Source organism: Ranitomeya variabilis, chromosome 4 (genome assembly GCF_051348905.1).
Source record: "Ranitomeya variabilis isolate aRanVar5 chromosome 4, aRanVar5.hap1, whole genome shotgun sequence".
NCBI classification, from domain to species: Eukaryota; Metazoa; Chordata; class Amphibia; order Anura; family Dendrobatidae; genus Ranitomeya; species Ranitomeya variabilis.
The window spans coordinates 722483938-722505481 of NC_135235.1; the positions used below are offsets into that span (position 1 = coordinate 722483938).

General features: G+C 45.1%; 1 protein-coding gene across 1 annotated transcript in view; it reads left to right on the forward strand.

Moving 5' to 3' along the window:
• The window catches only part of LOC143766657 (uncharacterized), a 1190188-nt gene that overhangs the window by 345208 nt on the left and 823436 nt on the right, over nucleotides 1–21544 (forward strand). The window lies entirely within an intron of this gene.

The window sequence follows — 21544 nt, forward strand, 5'->3', positions numbered from 1 at the left end:
AGCTCAATGGCCTTGCTCATTCCAGTAATTTCCGTGACGTTTCCACCATGCTCATTCAGAATATACACCATATGCTAATGTCAAGAGGCATTCAAATAGGTCAATGATAAAAGTCCTTGAAAACCCCTTTACATAACCTCATTTTCACTTCACAGAAATGTCACCAAGAGGATGAGGACCCAAGGTCCGAGCAGAGAGGGCCAAAGTGACGAGGGAGAGAGCGGCAGCGAGGAAAGTGAGGGTCCGCGCCAGTTCTTGTACCAGAGGCTGATGGATAGGTGCCCTGTAGGGATCAATACTTCACCACCATCGATGAAGCTATGTAAACAAGTAAACCTGAAACATGCAAAGTTTCTGCTAAATAAATGGATCAGTATTCAGAAAAGATTAAGAGTAGAAGATGCTGCTGGTAAGTTTAAGGCTTTTTCCCTTTCTTTTCATTTCTAATCTATGTGCAGTAGATGGCACAGTGTTCCAGGCCTGTGCTTACTGAAATCACCATATTTTTCAGATTTTAAGACGCACTTTTGTTTCCCCCATACTGGGGGTAAAATGGGGGTGCGTCTTAAGATTAATTTTTTTAAATTCAGATTATAACGTGGGGTGTTGCGGGGGTGCATGCGGTGGCTTCACGAGTCCATGGGGGGGCTTTGCGGCACTTTCCAGTGGGCGCCGCCATTATCCATATCCCAGCATACATTGCCAAGGGGCAACACTTGCTGTGTCCAGACTTTAACAAAATGGCCGCGGGTCGCAGCCTGCGCATGCACCGCCTCCGCGGCCATTTTCTGCCAGTCTGAACACAAGAGAATGTATATACCATATATACAAGAATATAGACATATATACCAGGATGGGGACATATATATGTTCCCCATCCTGGTATATATGTCCCCCATCCTGGTATTTATGTCTGCTATCCTGGTATATATGTTCTCCATCCTTGTATATATGTCCCCCATCCTGGTATATATGTCTCCCATTCTGATATATATGTCCCCCATCCTGGTATATATCAGAATGGGAGACATATATACCAGGATGGGGGACATATATACAAGGATGGAGAACATATATACCAGGATGGAGAACACATATACCAGGATAGCAGACATATATACCAGGATGGGGGACATATATACCAGAATGGGGAATATATATACTAGGATGGAGAACATATATACCAGGATGGGGGACATATATACAAGGATGGAGAACATATATACCAGGATGGGGACATATGTACTAGGAGAGAGAGCATATATACTAGGATTGTAGACATATATATATACCAGGAGGAAGAATACCAGGATGGGGAACATATATACCAGGATGGAGAACATATATGCCAGGATTGTAGACATATATATATACCAGGAGGAAGAACATGTATACCAGGATGGGGGACATATATACCAGGATGGGGAACATACATACCAGGATTGTAGACATATATACCAGGATGGAGAACATATATACCATGATAGTAGACATATATACAAGGATGGGGGACATATATACCAGAATAGTAGACATATATACCAGGATAGCAGACATATATACCAGGATGGAGAACATATATACCAGGACGGAGGACATATATACCAGGATAGCAGACATATATACAAGGATGGGGGACATATATACCAGGATGGGGGACATATATACCAGGATGGGGAACATATATACCAGGATGGGGGACATATATACCAGGATGGGGGACATATATACCAGGATGGGGGACATATATGCCAGGATAATTTGGGGTGCGTCTTATAAAGCGGATAATACGGTATGTCTGCTGATTATTCTAATTTATTTTTTTTTGTATTTAGAATCTTTCAGGAAATCCCCCAGCAGAAAACAATTGTCAAATTATGTGAAAGGACAGGGATGGAATACAAATATACCAACCATAGTAGAAGTGACGCGTGCTTGGAAGCCACCCATGCAGAGGAAGCCAAACGACTTTCCAGAGGAGATCAAAGCTCTTGTGAGGACTCAGAAATGGAAAGGACTAGTTATAATAGAGGACAGCAGCAAAGGCGGGCATACCGTGAAGACCACCCATGCTTTTAAAAAGGGAGAGGTGGTCTGTGATTATCATGGAAAACTCATGAGCTCTAAAAAAGGGGAAGAATTGGAGAGATCACTGACAGGAATGTCATATATCTACTTTTTTGAACATAAAGGACAAAAATTCTGCATTAATGCCACCAATGTGCCTTGTGATTGCCACCCAGACATGCCGTCCACTTTTGGACGGATGATAAATCATTTGGGGATAGTTGACAATCTCAAGCCAAAGGTTCTGGATTGTGGAGATGGAGAAACCCCAACAATTCTCTTTTTTGCCAAGAGAGATCTGAAGCCAGGGACAGAACTGTTTTTTGATTAAGGAATCTGAAGAAACGATTTTGGAGAAGGGGGGATTGTCCATGGCTTGACACGTAATATTTTACGTGGGCTCTAGTCATGCATCTGATCCACTGTTCTTTGTGTGTATATGTAGCGCCCCCACTGCCGCAGGGCCGAGGGGTACCCGGTACCGGGCCTCTGAGTCTCTGCTCTGGGGTTGTCACGGCGGCTAGGCCCCGGTCCGTGACCCTGCCGTGGGGCGCACAGGGGATTACTAGGAGTGGATGATGGTAGTGGTGGTGCGGTGCAGTAAATAACGAGGACACCAGGTTGCAGTCTCTTTACCTCTTTACTGAAGATCTCTGAGTCCACAGTCCAGAATACGGTTCACCAGGCTGCGCAAGTCCGGCCGGTCTGATGGCACCTCCAGAGTTCTCTTCACAGGTGGAAATCTGTGCCTTCCTTCTAGCGCTATGTGTTGCGGTCCTTCCCTGCTGTGCTTACGGAAAGTCCCCACAACCGTTGTGTCTGTTTCTTAAGTTCCCTCACAACTCGATTAAATGATGTTCTTCTAATCCTCCGTCCCTCCCTGTTGTTCTGGTTGGGACGGCACCCGTATGACGGGTAGGCTCGGAGCTCTTCCGGGACCCTAGAGTCGCCCCTCTCCACAAGTTGCCCCCCAAGACTGCATAGGTGATTTAAGTTAGACAGCCCGCCTTAGACTGACTGTCCTGCCGCTGTTTAGAGTATTGCTTGAAGCTGAATGTTATAATACTCCCTCGGCGTTCCGGCCACCGGTAGTGCGCCTCAGTAGGGTGTTGCTCCGGTCTTACAGCACGACCCCTACTGGTATACTCCTTTTGCTTGATCTCGTTTCTCACTCAGCACAATCTATCTCGCTTCTAGTCCTTCCTTGGGCACCGCCGCTACCCGGAGCAGGCGCGGTCCCGTTACGTTCGTTCAAGTTGCCAAGCCTCTGTCAGGATCCCACCCCTGACAGAGACCCTACTGTCTCTTCCTCCACAACACCCTCTGCCACAAGGTGTTGCCTGGTTCCAACCCAGTCAGCTTTCTGATCTAACTTCCTGCCTGACCCCCAGTTTACCCACTATGGTGGGGAGTGGCCTAATGAATAGAACCCTTAGCTCCCCCCGGAGGCCCAGCTGTGAAATGTATTGGTGTCTGTGATACCTGGTCAGATGAACTCCTTCAGTGCCGTCAGACGCACCATAGCTCCCCATAGTGGCGGAGCCACAGTACTGCAACGACCAGGACTCTGGGGTGCTGCACTCCCCCCTGGTTAAACACAGTACTCCGGGACTGGGAAGAAAACAACAATACAAGTTAGCAAAAAGACATACAGTTTTGTTGAGTGCAATAACAATAAGTATACTTGAACAGGCTTCCCTTTATGGGAGGTAAGGACACTTGAACGTTACAAACATGGTTAACATTATAAATTACAGGCTATAAATAACTCCTGTTACCCAACCGGGTATTCTACTTAGTGCAAAATCGTTGAACAATAATTTAACATCGCCTTTAAGGACATACACTCTTTATCCACTAAAGACCTTCCTATAATCACATTATAAGGTAATTTAACTTTCTCATTCTCCTTCTTTAAATCTGCAGGACCGCCTGTCCTATCGGCACCAGACCTACTGCCTCTCCTTTCGGTTACAGGACCGCCCCGTTCAGCCAGGGCCTACTGCCTTTTCAGCTACTATACACAGTATAGAACATAACATTACTTTCAGTTTAAGAGCACTGAGCCATCTCGACATGACTCCTATCAGGACTCAGGGTTTACCTTCTATCCTAACTATCTATTATCATTATCAAAACATTTTCTTTTGAACATTAAGCCTAAGCCTTCTCATTATCTTTCTTTCTTTCATGCATGCTGGACACCACGTCTATCCCTACGGGTCCACTGCATCCTTCTTTTATCTTTCACCTTTTACTTCTCAGAGCACATCATCAGTATTTCTTCACATTTAACTAATTAAATACATATAACTTTCTCATGTAAACATTATCATCACTTTCTTTGGTCAAGACATTATTGCTTCCAATCTTAAAGCAATATCACGGTTTAAGCGCAACAAATGAACATCCCCTTTAAGAGGGGACCAAGTCTTTATGAGGTAGCACGCCTTCTTAAGCTACCAGTCCATACTCAGCAAAGGTTCCAGTGTGGTATCTTCACAAAGAGTCCTTCTTTAAGTAAAACCAGTAGGGAGCGCCTTTAATAAGGTGCAAACTATGTACAAGAAGTTCGGATCATGCACTGTTCATGATTTCAGCAGTTCTAGAAACTTGTGCAAATAAAACTTTAGAAAAATCAAACAAAAACAAAACAATAGGGATCCCAGGTCCACAGAAGGATCCCCTTAAGAGTTTACCCTAAACGGGTATTAACAGCAACATAGGAGAACGGTAAAACAACAACTATTTACATTGCTCAGTGTATCGAGGTTTATTTCTCCAAGTCTGGGGGTGGCTTCCGTGAGTACCGGCCTCCTCCCGCCACCACATAAAGGGCATCTGCACCCTGGATAGGGGTCTGGGTACTCACGGTTCTCCTTGGAGTGATGGTCCGCAAGCATTTGGCACACAGGGAGATTGGGGCAATGACCACTGGTTTCGAGGAGTCATCAGAGGGTGGTACTGTCACTTCTGGCTTGTATTTGGACACGTGCAGGGCGTACCACCCCTTGTCTCCCCAGTGGCGGGTGTACCGAACCCGGTCTCCTGGGTAAAGATCCCGGCCTGGGTGTCCATCGATGAGGTGCGCCTCTACATCCCGCCGGTTCACAAACACTTCCAATGCAAGACCGGGCTCCTTGATGAAGCCCCAACCTCCCTGCAGCCGGAAGGTGTTGACCACGCCATGGCGCTGCGGGCCCCAGTTCTCCTCAGCAACCTGCCTGACTTGGGTTTTAATCCGAAGGTCCTTCTCTCGCTCAGCCTGACGCCGGAGCTCCTTCTTGCGGGCCCACTCTTCTTCTTGCTGGCGCAGCTGCTGGCGGTATTCCTTCTGATGGATGACCTCAATACTCTCCCCTTCCTCCTGGGCATCTCCTGGAAACCCCATCAGATTGGTAGTGGCCGCGCGGGTCCATTTGAAGGTTACCCATTCCCCCGGGAGCTGCGTGGGTAGTTTGATGGGTCTTAGGGGGCTATCGGCCGTCTGCAGAGTTTCCCAGGGCCTCTCGCATTCGAGGCGACTACACACCCGCCCGGGTGGTCGTGGTGGGGGTGAGTCTACGTCCACCAGCAAGGGCTCTTCAATCGCCACGCCGGAATCGGCGCGGTTACCTGCTTCCGACGCATCTCCGGGGCCGGTCTCCTCCGTTGTCGGCTGCGGGATCGATGCCTGGCACGGGTGCGGCTCCTCGCCAGGGGTGGTTGCTCGCTGGCACAGACTCCGGAACTGCCGGCACAGCTCCTCCACTTCCGCCCCGAGGATTTCCTGATTGCAGCCTGGTAAGGACTCCGTCGGCTCCCATTGGCAGAACCTGGCACGGGTCTTCTCTCCCTCTCCGGGGTGACTTCCGCGCTCCATGCCGCCAATCGGATTCTGCCTCGTGGCCTCCAGAAGTTCTTGCCCCTCCCCGTCCGGAGGGCGGCCTTTCTCTCCTCCACCATCCCACACTAGGAGGCGGGCCCTTCTCCTTGATGGGCATATTCTCTGGACATAGTAATATCGGTGAGGGGCTGGCTCCATCTTCACGCCACTCTTCCAAGCTACGCCCACGATGACACGCCCCATGCTCCCTGCGCGCCACATAGTGTTATAATGGCGGCGGTTTTGGCGGGGAATGTCGTAACACAGTCTTTGCAACATAATACAGTCCTAGCACAATAAACCACAGTTCCAAGGCACACATGACCTGATTCTTCAGGCTTAAGTAGATCCTGTTCGTGACGCCAAGTTGTAGCGCCCCCACTGCCGCAGGGCCGAGGGGTACCCGGTACCGGGCCTCTGAGTCTCTGCTCTGGGGTTGTCACGGCGGCTAGGCCCCGGTCCGTGACCCTGCCGTGGGGCGCACAGGGGATTACTAGGAGTGGATGATGGTAGTGGTGGTGCGGTGCAGTAAATAACGAGGACACCAGGTTGCAGTCTCTTTACCTCTTTACTGAAGATCTCTGAGTCCACAGTCCAGAATATGGTTCACCAGGCTGCGCAAGTCCGGCCGGTCTGATGGCACCTCCAGAGTTCTCTTCACAGGTGGAAATCTGTGCCTTCCTTCTAGCGCTATGTGTTGCGGTCCTTCCCTGCTGTGCTTACGGAAAGTCCCCACAACCGTTGTGTCTGTTTCTTAAGTTCCCTCACAACTCGATTAAATGATGTTCTTCTAATCCTCCGTCCCTCCCTGTTGTTCTGGTTGGGACGGCACCCGTATGACGGGTAGGCTCGGAGCTCTTCCGGGACCCTAGAGTCGCCCCTCTCCACAAGTTGCCCCCCAAGACTGCATAGGTGATTTAAGTTAGACAGCCCGCCTTAGACTGACTGTCCTGCCGCTGTTTAGAGTATTGCTTGAAGCTGAATGTTATAATACTCCCTCGGCGTTCCGGCCACCGGTAGTGCGCCTCAGTAGGGTGTTGCTCCGGTCTTACAGCACGACCCCTACTGGTATACTCCTTTTGCTTGATCTCGTTTCTCACTCAGCACAATCTATCTCGCTTCTAGTCCTTCCTTGGGCACCGCCGCTACCCGGAGCAGGCGCGGTCCCGTTACGTTCGTTCAAGTTGCCAAGCCTCTGTCAGGATCCCACCCCTGACAGAGACCCTACTGTATCTTCCCCCACAACACCCTCTGCCACAAGGGGTTGCCTGGTTCCAACCCAGTCAGCTTTCTGATCTAACTTCCTGCCTGACCCCCAGTTTACCCACTATGGTGGGGAGTGGCCTAATGAATAGAACCCTTAGCTCCCCCCGGAGGCCCAGCTGTGAAATGTATTGGTGTCTGTGATACCTCGTCAGATGAACTCCTTCAGTGCCGTCAGACGCACCATAGCTCCCCATAGTGGCGGAGCCACAGTACTGCAACGACCAGGACTCTGGGGCGCTGCATATATACTTTATATATTAGTTTTGTGTGTAGGCAAAGGAACAGCTAACAGTTATAATATTGTTATTGTTATTTTTTTCTATAATAAGGCTGCTATTTTACGGTTGAAGTGTTTGTACTGGCACCTAGATACAGGAAAGATATATATCTTTGTTCCTTGTTAGCCAGTAGATAGAAAAATATTTAGAATCGAGAGTCCTCAGTGGTTGATACCTTTTAGTGGCTAACTGAAAAGATGGTAACAATTTGCAAGCTTTCGAGACTAGTATCACAGAATCATAGAATGGTAGAGTTCGAAGGGACCTCCTGGGTCATCTGGTCCAACCCCCTGCTCAAAGCAGGATTCACTAAATCATCCCAAACAGATGACGGTCCAGCCTCTGTTTGAAGACTCACCACCTCTCGTGGCAGCCTGTTCCACTCATTGATCACCCTAACTGTCAAAAAGTTTTTTCTAATATCTAATCTGTCTCCTTCCATTCAGTTTCATCCCATTGCTTCTAGTCTTTCCTTGTGCAAATGAGAATAAAGATGATCCTTCTACAATGTGACAGCCCTTGAGATATTTGTAGACAGCTATTAAGTCTTCTCTCAGTCTTCTTTTTTGCAAGCTAAACATTCCTAAATTCTGTAAATGTTCCTCATAGGACTTGGTTTGCAGACCAGTCACCATTCTGGTCGCTCTTCTTTGAACTAGCTCCAGTTTGTTGAGGTCTTTTTTTAAAATGTGGTGCCCAAAACTGGATACAGTATTCCAGATGAGATCTGACAGGAGTAGAGGGCAATAATGACTTCACGTGATCTAGACTGTTTGCTTCTGTTAATACATCCCAGGATTGTATCTACCTTTTTTGCTGCCTTTTTTGCTGCTGCATCACACTGGTGACTCATGTTTAGTCTGTGATCTATTAATATTCCCAAGTGTTTTTCACATGTGCTGTTGCTTAGCCCTATTCCTCCCATTCTGTATGTTTTTTTCATTTTTATTGCCCAGATGTACAGATGTTTGCATTTTCCCTGTTAATAACCATTCTGTTAGTTGCTGCCCACTGCTCCAGTTTATTTATATATTTTTGAATCCTCTCTCTTCTCTAGTATTAGCTATCCCTCCTAGCTTTGTGTCATCAGCAAATTTAATCAGTTTGCCCTCAATTCTTTCATCTAAATCATTGATAAAGATGTTGAACAATACAAAGCCCAGGACAGAGCCCTGTGTTACCCCACTTGAAACATTTTTCCAACTGCATTTGCAGCCATTTACAACCACTCTTTGGGTCCGATCACTAAGCCAGTTATGAATCCACCTAACAGTTGCCTCGTCCATTCCATAATTAGTCATTTTTTCAATAAGGATTGTGTGAGATACTTTGTCAAATGCTTTGCTGAAGTCAAGATATACTACATCTACAGCATTTCCCTGATCCACCCAGTCAGTGATTCTGTCATAGAAGGAAATTAAGTTAGTCTGACGTGACTTATTAGTTACAAACCCATGCTGACTCTGTTTAATCACTTCATTCTTATCCAGGTACTTACTTACATGTTGTTTAATAATTTGTTCAAAGATTTTTCCTGGTATAGATGTCAGACTCACCAGCCTATAGTTCCCTGGGTCCACCTTCTTCCCCTCAGGTCTCTTCATCAGGCTCAGTATAATAAAATCTGAAGAATCACATATTTATACACAACACAGCACAGAAATAATGAAATAGATAAGAAAAGTGACGTGAAGCAGAACTATCATTATGGGAGAGGGATAGAGAGTTGTGGCCATAAATATTGGAACAGTTCATAGATAAGGAGTGTGAAAGTTTTATTGTCCTGTGATTGGGGTCTGGTTCTGTGTTGTGATGCCCCCATATGGTGTGAGGAGCAAATTCCTTAATTGATGTAAAAAGACATAAATCAATGCGACACATTCATTCAAGTTCAAATTGCACGCTCTGGGCTGTGCGGTGACTTCATGCTTCCTACAGTCAGGCAAGGAACCTGGGACCTGGGGGGTGGGCCTGAACATACGTCACACACAGAGCCCAGCCGCCCCTCTCCCGCTTCATTCTACCATGTTAGACAGCCGGGGAAATGAACTGGTTCTCGGTCACATAGCGCACTGACCCCGCCCACCTGCCATCCAACCCTTCACTACAGGGGATGAGTAACAAGCAGCCTGGCCGTGTCACCCCCCCTCCCCCTCCATTGTACCATGTTACACACGGCCTGGAAGATGAACACATTCTTGGCTGCATAGTACACTGACCTCCCCCCCCCACTGGCCTGACACCGAAGAGCACAGGGGGCTGCCCGGCCGCGTCACATCTTGCCGCCCCTTGCCCTCCATTCTGCCATGTTACACACAGCCAGGGAGATGAAGTGGCTGCCATAGCACACTGACCCTGCCCTCCGGCGAAACAGAGCAGAGCACAGGGGGATGAGTGACAAGCCGCCAAGCTGCAAAACATACTAACCTCGCCCCCCGTATTTCATGTCCCCGTTTTAAGTCATTTGAGCCTCTTTTTAAGTAATTTTTTTTGGACAATCAACCTCCGGAGGGTGCCCTGATGCTAACACACACACACTTAAAATCCGATCTGTGATGAAAAAGTGACTCTGACCCCATTTTTTGGGGTCTTTTTTATCGCACCAGAATTTAAATGTGTGCTTAAGCATCAGCTAAGGATTCCTCAGATCTTCCCACAAAAAACACATGCGGTTATAAAAAAAAAAAAAAAAGCATATGTTTTTTATGTAAAACACACCGGACACGCCCCCAGATCTCCCAGTGTCAGGGGGGAGGGGGTGTGGGTCACAGATGTGCAGAAAACCCATTGAGTGTCAGAGGTGACCGCCGCAGTAATCATATGTGCGGATAAGCTCACGTTCACCAAAGGACCCATTTTTACGCTCATTAGGTGATTTACGGCATCAAAACATAAACTTTATTTTTTACTGGCACGGTCGGAAAAAAAAAAGTGCGGATACGCTCCCGTTTGCCGCAGCGCCCAATTTTACGCTCACCAGTCGATTTAGGGCGTCAAAATGTTGAGACTGACCTTAGCAATGATGTACAAGGTGTGAGATAGGGCAAGAGACTGTTGGACATAACGGAATTTTCTAATTTTACCCCAATGTGGCAAAATCAATGACTGGTGGAGTTTGACAAATTTACTGGTTTCAGAGGTTGGCAATGAAGGGGAATTCAAACTTTAGATCAGTTAATAGAAAATGGAACACTTAAAAGATTTAACAAGCTAAAACAATAGTTTGGATTGCCTCACAGGCTCTTCTTTCGATACCTACAACTTAGGCATGCATATCTAACTCAGTTTAGCGCCGCGGCACCAGATATAAGGAAAAAATATTTACTAGACTCAATAGCGGAGGCAAAATACACGATCGGTTTAATTTCAAACATCTATCAGAAACTCTCACAGTCTCGCATGGGAGACCAACCCCTGACAGCTACATTAAAATAGGAAGCAGATGTGATGCTGATTACGGAAGTTTTGAATTCCCGATGGCTGTAGGTATTTCACACATTTTTTATCAAGCTCGCAAACGTATTGCGCAACATTGGCCAGACGCTCAACCACCAACAGTTAATTAGTTAATAAATAAGCAAAACAATATTATTTGGAAATTTGACAACACCGGGGAACCTGGTTGACTGTTCCAGGCCTACAATCTGGAATACTCCTGAGAGATAACATGGCAATTTCTGGCTTCAGGAACACTTGTAGTATGATCAATCCAGATTAAATGATGTAAGTAGGGCCAGTACACATGCAAACTAATTATGATAACTGAATGGCAGATATTCTAATGTTTACACAATATATGAAATAATATGAAGAAAGATTTCTCTGGAGTGTTATCACCGGAGCGGGGGTGTAAGAGAATGGTCAGTCATAATATACTGAACAGCCATGTTGGCTCTAGCAGCCATCTTGTGCAAAGTTAGAACCTAACTAATTCTAAGATGTACTTCTGAAAGTCATAGACAGATTGGAGACACAAGATGAGATCATAGCCATTAGCAGGTATAGTGGACATGCACACAGGTTAATTGGATCAGCTGCAGGGCCATGATAATAGCAAAAGGGTAATGAATAACAAAAAAGCTTGGGCACTCCAATGAAAATGTATTGTCCAATGTAGACCAATGAGGCAAATGCCACCACCATACAACAAAGAAAAAATACAGGATGACCCGATTGAAAGACAGATTAACTTTTGCAACGTTTCGGCACGAACATGCCTTTCTCAAGCTGAATCTGCTGTAGAAGGGGGTCCAAGGTAATGGGACCTAGTCTCCTATCATGCCTGAATGGTGTGGGGGCACCGACCACGAGTGCCAGAGTGAGCCTCGTGGTTGGGAAAGTTAATCTATCTTTCAATCGGGTCATCCTGCATTTTTTCTTTGTTTATGGTGGTGGCATTTGCCTCATTGGTCTACATTGGACAATAAATTTCATTTGAGTGCCCAGGCTTTTTTTGTTATTCATTGCTAACTAATACCTTGGAGCACCACCTCGTATTAACAGGGAGCACCCCCTATATTCCCTAAAATAGAAAAAGGGTAAACATATGATAATAAATAAGTGTATTAAGTGAACAATGACAGTTACTAAGACGAACATGGAGATTTACGAGTTCTAATGGAGTTGGGTGTAAAGAGCCTCAAATTCATTACATTTAACAATTTTATGCTTCATCCATGAATGTGTTTTTCTATGCAGTATGATGTTATCATGTATACGCCTTTTGCTGCAAGGTGCAGCTTTCTTTGTCTGTATAATGTATAAAAAGCCCCTGTTACTGTTGTTCGGGGCCATTACATCGCCAACCTGCTGCCATGCCACATCATGGCCATGATAAGGCCAGACCATCGCCAGATGTCCCAGCGTTAGTTTGTCTGTCTGGACTTCAGTTCGTGCTCACATGCTTTATTTCAATGACTATCCATGTGCTGTCCTGCTGCGAAATCTCTGAATAAACTTCAGTCTCAGCTTGATAAGAGAATTGTCTACATATTTTTCCCAGCTCTTCCAGCTCTCAGTAAGGACTTTCTTAAAGGGAAGGTGCCATCAAAAAAAAAAAAATTTCCAGCGATTGAAAAAAATGTAAAGAATTAATGTTTACATTTTCTTAAAAAATATTATCATTTGTTTTTAATTTAGTAAAATATGAAAAATAATTTTAAAAGGTTTGGCATTTCCACTTTTAAACACTAGGGGGAGCAGCTAATGAAATTTGACAAAAACCTAGTGTACAACTAGCTCACATTACTGCACTGCAGTAATTATGGGCGGAGTCTGCTGACGTGTGTGATGTCTCCTCTCCTCCCCTTCTGGTGTTTGCTAGGGGATGAGAGGATTCAGGAACACAGTGTGCAGCCATTTTGTTGGTGACTGCAAAGTTATACTGACAAGTAGACAGTCACCGAAGATGGCAGGCAGCAAGGATTCTGGGAGATATATGGTGGAGGGAGCAGGGTGACAGCAGCACAGAGTATTGCAGGAGAGCAGTGTGCTGGTCTATGGGGGGCACCCTGTTTGGTGCACGGAGCAGCCAGGGATTGTACATAGAGCGCTGTCTTTTATACACATGGATGGACCGTCTGCTCCACAGAAACCCAGGAAACATTTCTGCTGATTGATGGCCTGTTCTGATCCAGACTTTGCATGCAAAGACCCCATTCCCCTCCTCAGATCCTGTCCTGGCGATGTGTGAAAGCGAGGTGACAGGCGCAGTCCGGGGTGATGCTGGGAAGGAAATGTAGCCATATAGTAACGATAAACATGAGACCCCTCTCTTCAGCTGCCTCACCAGCACTCCCCTCACTGCACCTAACTGGAGGTCATGCTGCCCCTCTATTACCCCAGACCCGCGTGCAGCTGCTCAACCGGAACCACCCTAGATTGGGTCCCCTTTCTGCAGATAATACTTCCATAGTGTTCTCACATAATACCGCCATATAGATCACTCATAATACCGCCATATAGAGCACACATAATACTGTCCTATAGTTCTCACATAATACCATCATATAGATCGCAAATAACGACGCCAGAGTGTTCTCACATAATGCCGCCATATACATCACACATAATACCACCATATACATCACATAGTACCGCCATATACTTCTCACATAACGACGCCATATAGATCACACATAACGGGAGAGGACTGCATAGGAGAGGATTAGATACACGGCTCAGCACAGTATCATACAGGATAGGATTAGATACAAGGCTCAGCACAGTATCACATAGGATAGGATTAGATACATGGCTCAGCAGATGGCATCACACAGGAGAGGATTAGATACACAGCTCAGTCAGTATCACACAGGATAGGATTAGATACATGGCTCAGCACACAGTATCCCACAGTAGAGGATTAGATACATAGCTCAGCACAGTATCACACAGGGTAGGATTAGATACAAGGCTCAGCACAGTATCACACAGGATAGGATTAGATACATGGCTCAGCAGACAGTATCACACAGGAGAGAATTAGATACATGGCTCAGTCAGTATCACACAGGATAGGACTAGATACACAGCTCAGCACACAGTATCACACAGGAGAGGATTAGATACACAGCTCAGTCAGTATCACACAGGATAGGACTAGATACACAGCTCAGCACACAGTATCACACAGGAGAGGATTAGATACACAGCTCAGTCAGTATCATACAGGATAGGATTAGATACAAGGCTCAGCACAGTATCACATAGGATAGGATTAGATACATGGCTCAGCAGACAGCATCACACAGGAGAGGATTAGATACACAGCTCAGTCAGTATCACACAGGATAGGATTAGATACATGGCTCAGAACACAGCATCCCACAGTAGAGGATTAGATACACGGCTCAGCACAGTATCACATAGGGTAGGATTAGATACAAGGCTCAGCACAGTATCACACAGGATAGGATTAGATGCATGGCTCAGCAGACAGTATCACACAGGAGAGGATTAGATACACAGCTCAGTCAGTATCACACAGGATAGGATTAGATACATGGCTCAGCACAGTATCACACAGGGTAGGATTAGATACAAGGCTCAGCACAGTATCACACAAGATAGGATTAGATGCATGGCTCAGCAGTCAGTATCACTCAGGATAGGATTAGATGCATGGCTCAGCAGACTATCACACAGGAGAGGATTAGATACACAGCTCAGCAGTCAGTATCACACAGGAGAGGATTAGGTATACAGCTCAGCAGACAGTATGACACAGGATAGGATTAGATACACAGCTCAGACAGTATCACACAGGAGAGGATTAGATACACAGCTCAGTCAGTATCACACAGGAGAGGATTAGATACACAGCTCAGTCAGTATCACACAGGAGAGGATTAGATACACAGCTCAGCAGACAGTAACACACAGGAGAGGATTAGATACACAGCTCAGCAGACAGTAACACACAGGAGAGGAGATACACTGCTCAGAGTCAGCACCACAAGGGATAGGAATAGATTCCCTCTCCCCCTCCCCACTGATACTTACGGCTCCCTGCTGAGTCCTTTCTTCTCCCTCCTGTCCTTGGTCTCCTCCTCCTCCTATAGCTGCAGGGCTCCTGCGATTATCCTGGGAGCTGGAGCTCACAGCTGCAGTGTGAGCTCCAGGAAGATGGCGCTGATCTCCTGCCTCTGCTGTGCAGGACGACTTAGGGGGCGTGGCCAGACACAGCAGGGGGCAGCATATAATGCTAGCTATAGAGTCGGCTCCCCACCGCAGATCTCTATGCCCTGGGCTGCCGTAAATGCAGAGTGTAAGTGTCGTGCAGCTTCACTTAGGGTACTGTCACACAGTGCAATTTTCGTCGCTACGACGGCACGATCCGTGACGTCGCAGCGTCGTATGATTATCGCTCCAGCGTCGTAGACTGCGGTCACACTTTGCAATCACGGCGCTGGAGCGATGCCGAAGTCCCCGGGTAACCAGGGTAAACATCGGGTAACTAAGCGCAGGGCCGCGCTTAGTAACCCGATGTTTACCCTGGTTACCATCGTAAACGTTAAAAAAACAAACAGTACATACTTACATTCCGGTGTCTGTCCCCGGCGTCTCAGCTTCTCTCCACTGTGTAAGCGCCATAGCCGGAAAGCAGAGCGGTGACGTCAGACGTCACCGCTGTGCTCGCTTTCTGGCCGGCAGGCGCTCACACAGTGCAGAGAAGCTGAGACGCCGGGGACAGACACCGGAATGTAAGTATGTACTGTTTGTTTTTTTAACGTTTACGATGGTAACCAGGGTAAACATCGGGTTACTAAGCGCGGCCCTGCGCTTAGTTACCCGATGTTTACCCTGGTTACAAGCGAACACATCGCTGGATCGCTGTCACACACAACGATCCAGCGATGTCAGCGGGTGATCAAGCGACGAAAGAAAGTTCCAAACGATCTGCTACGACGTACGATTCTCAGCGTGATGTCTGATCGCAGTAGCGTGTCAGACACTGCGATATCGTAACGATATCGCTAGAACGTCACGAATCGTACCGTCGTAGCGATCAAAATTGCACTGTGTGACAGTACCCTTACACTCCTGCAAAGCAAAATGGCGGCGCCCAGTGGCTGAAAAAAAAATTAATAATAAAAAAAATGTTAAAGTTAAAAAAAGGAAATTTGTATGAAAAATAATTGTTTATATAAACAATTATTTTTAATACAAAAAATAAAATGCGGCACCTTTCCTTTAAGAGTGGTGAAGCCTAAAGGTACCTTCACACGAAGTGACGCTGCAGCGATAGCGACAACGATGCCGATCGCTGCAGCGTCGCTGTTTGGTCGCTGGAGAGCTGTCAGACCGCTCTCCAGCGACCAACGATGCCGAGGTCCCCGGGTAACCAGGGTAAACATCGGGTTGCTAAGCGCAGGGCCGCGCTTAGTAACCCGATGTTTACCCTGTTTACCAGCGTAAAATGTAAAAAAAAAAAAACAGTACATACTTACATGCGTCCCCCGGCGTCCGCTTCCTGCACTGTGTGAGCGCCGGCAGTAGCAGGGCACAGCGGTGACGTCACCGCTGTGCTGTGCTTTCACTTTCACTTTGCGGCGCTCAGTCAGTGTGCGAAGCGGACGCCGGGGGACGCACGTAAGTATGTACTGTTTGTTTTTTTTACATTTTACGCTGGTAACCAGGGTAAACATCGGGTTAATAAGCCCGGCCCTGCGCTTAGTAACCCGATGTTTACCCTGGTTACCAGTGTAAAATATCGCTGGTATCGTTGCTTTTGCTGTCAAACACAACGATACACGGTGATTGGACGACCAAATAAAGTTCTGAACTGTATTCAGCGACCAGCGATATCACAGCAGGATCCTGATCGCTGCTGCGTGTCAAACTAAACGATATCGCTAGCCAGGACGCTGCAACGTCACGGATCGCTAGCGATATCGTTACAAAGTCGTTTCGTGTGAAGGTACCTTAAGCCAGGAGGTGCAGCTCCGGAGAGCTGCCTCCAGAAGAACCATTGGAAGGATTTGTGGATGAGGGCTTGAGGCTGGAAGTGTGAAGATAAAAAAAACTGCATATGGCCATGTGTTAAATCGCTCAAAGTAAGCCAGCCTGAAGTAGGAGAACCTCTCGTGAAGCTCTCCAAGTCTGCCTGATTTTGATTAAAAAAAACTATAGAAAGGACTATAAAAATATATGTGCAACTAAGAAGAAACCTCTACGTGGGTTATCTACAAAGAAGTGAGAAGTTTTGTGCCTGGTAGCAAGAGGCTTTAAAAGGTGAGGGGAGACGCCTGACAAGCATAGTGAGTGAGCAAATCCAATAGAAAATAGATACTCCAGCTTCCGATAAAATTGAAGTCTTTATTTATCCAAAACGGTTAAAACATAGTCCTTACATTTGGTGGACCAAACAGGTGTATAGATCACGGCTACGCGTTTCGACCTAAATCGGTCTTAATCATGCCTGTATCACATCACAAATGAGAGCTATATATATATATATATATCATGTTAAGAAAGGGAAAAAAAAAAAAAAAAGGAATCCGCCCTCTTAACATCACATGATTTTTAAACAGAAGGTCCTACAAACATATTTAAATACAATGTGCAATTTAAAATAATAACAATAAACAATTAGCAATAGTGATACAATATTTCGTTTCGTTTGTTTAAACCTTTGGGAAAGCGAGTATTTAAATTATAAATCCAAAACGCCTCCCTCGTAAGTAGGCGTCTTTTAATATCTCCTCCTCGATTAGGCGGATAGATTTTTTTCAATGCCATGCACTTTAAATGATGAAATATCCCCATTGTGTATGGTAGAAAAATGTTTTGCAGCCATTGATGTATTTCTATTCGTAGTATTACACATATTAACATCTCTAAGATGCTCCGTTATGCGCGTTTTTAATTTACGTGACGTGCAACCTACATAGGAAATCTGACACGCAGTACAGTCTATTTTGTATACTACATTTTTTGTATGGCAGTTAATAAAGCTATTAATATTATAACTCTTACTTTGATCAGAATTCCAGAATTCACTTCCCAATTGTGCATGACCGCATGTACTTCACGCTGCGGTACCGCATCTATAGAAACCCTTACAGTTTAACCAGGTATTAGACTTAGATCTAGTGTTGGACTGCAGTGAGTTTGGGGCAATTACATCACCTATCGTTTGTGCCCTCCTTGCAACTATATTTACACCATCCTGTAATAGATGGAACAATGTGTCATCTTCATAAAGGATAGGTAATCTTTTATTTATAATTTTTTTAATCAGATTAAATTGAGGGGAGAATTGTAAATTATTAGCATGTTTTTTATTTTCGTTTTTATTAATTATGCAGGTATTGGTTTTACTTGGGACTAGTAAATCCTCTCTTTGTTTTTTCCCAACTATATTGATAGCCCTATTTATTGTCCAGTTCGGATAATTTCTAGCTTTGAATTTCTTTTTTGTTTCATGGAATTCTTTCAATTTATCCTCTTCTTTGCTACAGTTTCTTTTTAACCTAGTGAACTCCCCTACTGGTATAGATTTTATCGTGTGGGCTGGATGGCTACTTTCGGCGTGTAAAATTGTATTGCCACTAATTGGTTTTATGAGTTCGACTGTTAATTTCTTCACCGACAATACCACTCAATTCTAGATCTAAAAAGGAGATGGATTTATCATCTTGAACATATGTAAATTTTATCCCAAATTTATTCGAATTGATGTATTCCACAAATCCCGGTATGGCAGACACATCACCCCCCCAAATAATGAGGGTGTCATCTATGTATCTGCCATACCAGGAGATGTGGTCAACAAATGGATTTTCAGCAGAATAAATGAATTCCTGTTCCCAGTATGCCATTGTCAAATTAGCCAGAGACGGCGAGTACTTCGCCCCCATTGGAACTCCCGACTTTTGAGCATACACTTCACCATCAAATGAAAAAATGTTGTGTTTGATTAGGAAAAATATTACTTTTAATAAATAATCTATTAGATTCTGAGAGTATTGACCATAGTCTTTTAAATGAAATTCTAGCGCTCTCATGGCTATATCATGAGGTATACTTGTGTATAATGAGACTACGTCACAACTTAACCAAACGTGATTTTTTTCCCATTTTCGATTTTTAAATATTCTTAGAATTTCTCTCGAATCTTTGATAAATCCTGGCATTTTTCTTACCATGGGTTGCAATAAAGAGTCTACCCATTCACATAGGTGTTCTGACATGGAGCCTATGCCTGATATTATCGGTCGCATGGCTGGTAAGCCTGTGCTTTTGTGCACCTTAGGGAGACCATACATAATGGGCATTTTTGGGGCTTCTACATGTAAATATTCAGCTTGTCTTTTGTTTATGGTGGCTAGAAATATACCTTCTTCAATAAATTTAATGATTTTATCATTATATTCTTTAGTTGGGTTTTTTTTTCAATTTTTCATAGGTAGTACTATCAGATAGGAGTTCATACATTTTATCTTTATAATCACTTTCATTCAAAATGACTATTAGACCACCTTTGTCACTTCTCTTAATAATGATGTTTTTTTAGAGATTTTAGTTCATTAAGTGCTTTCCAATGCCGATGTGATAAGTTTTTTCTTTTTTTATTTTTATTTAAACTGTACTCCAAATCCTTTAAATCCTTCTCAACAAGTTCTTGGAATTTGTCCATGCAGTTTACTCTAGTCTGTATAGGATAGAAATATGGATTTTTTGTTTTTAAATTTTTCGATATATTGATGGACCCTTCCATTATTTCTGTTTGATTTTCTTTAGATAATTTCATTAGACAGTTTAGAGTGACCTGTTCTTTAAAATCAAGATTTTCAAATTAATTTATTTCCATATTGTGATCTTGATTTGTATCTGTTGTTTCATCTGAAAAAAAATGTTTTTTTAGTGTCAGATTTCTCACAAATTTGTTGATGTCATATGGCCATGTGTTAAATCGCTCAAAGTAAGCCAGCCTGAAGTAGGAGAACCTCTCGTGAAGCTCTCCAAGTCTGCCTGATTTTGATTAAAAAAAACTATAGAAAGGACTATAAAAATATATGTGCAACTAAGAAGAAACCTCTACGTGGGTTATCTACAAAGAAGTGAGAAGTTTTGTGCCTGGTAGCAAGAGGCTTTAAAAGGTGAGGGGAGACGCCTGACAAGCATAGTGAGTGAGGCTGGAAACACAGCCACACCTCTTTTGGTCGACTCAAACCAGCAGCGGGTCATCCAGACAGAGAGGTGTGAGAAGCATAGAATGGAGGGGTGACAGCTGCAGCAGCTGAGAGCAGTTATGTTACAGATTGACACTGCAGCTTTGAGATAAGGTGCTGATGTAGATACAGTTATAGACTGGAGAGTTAGGAGAATGGGTGAAGTAGTCCATAAAAAAAACAAGATATAGTGTCCCATCAGCTCCAGCTTATACAGACACAGTTGAGGAAAGATTTTGCAGATGATGAGGAAAGTGATGATTCATCCCAGGTGGAGTTTGATGCCGCTTCTACTCCTAGAACAGCCCCCGGCCAAATGTCCCTGGTCTATCGTAAATTTGTTAAAAAATTGTGTTTAATAAAACCTTAGATACTATGGACCAGAGTGATAAATTTGCTATGATGGAACAATTTGTGAAAAAAGTGCCCATGGAAAGAGTTTTTAAATCAGGAGTTTTGCAGAATGCAGAATCTATTGAAGATGTTGTGGAGGTTATGTTGACCAATGTTAGGACAATGCAGTCCGAGGTGAAGGGTGATGAGTCCAATGTTTTTGCGTTCCTTTCACCTCAGGGTGCATCTGCTGATTCAGGGAGCCCAGGAATTCCTGGGGTATGCGCAGCTGCCGAGAATGGGCAGGTCCCTTTTGTCAGATCCCCCCGGAATCCCACAAGGGGTCCTCCTGTGTGTTACTTTTGTGGGCAGCTTGGGCACTTTAGACATTTTTGTCTCAATTTTGTGCCTGGGACTAAACCCGAGAACCCCGGGTGCCATTTAATCCCCAACAGCCCCGGGAGTTCTCCAAACCTCCTTCCAGAGTTAGACCTCCGTATTTAGTAGTGAATGACCCTAGGCAGTATCAGCAGTATAACGGTCTTCAAATGGTTAATCCAGTCTCTCAGGAGCCTTCTGCTCCTGCTCTCTCACCAGTAGCTCCCAATCATTCATGCCCAGAGATCCATTCTATTCAAGGAGGGGTCACTCCTCCTTCTCCCTATGCTCCTTTGGTAAGGGAGCATGAGTACCCGACTCTTACTGAGGATCTCTTTGGGGCAGAGGTGGGAGCTGTAGAATGGAAGCCATGTCCAGATGGGGATGATGGATTTTTGGGGGTTTCCCACTGCAGGGAGCACCAACTGATGGGTTGCTTCCCCTGTTCCCCTTGCCTTCCTTTCCCCCCTTTCCATGGGCAAGGATGGAATACCTTATGTCAAAGGGAGAATAGAGAGGTTGCCGTGGGAAGTCATCCTCATCGATACAGGAGCCTCAGTCTCCGTAACAGGACACAAATTGCAGTCACCCCCTGGACTGCCTGAGACTACCACTTTGGTAGGATTTGAAGGCTCCTGTATTCAAGCAGAAAAAAGTCGTCCAGTGAACCTGAGATTTCA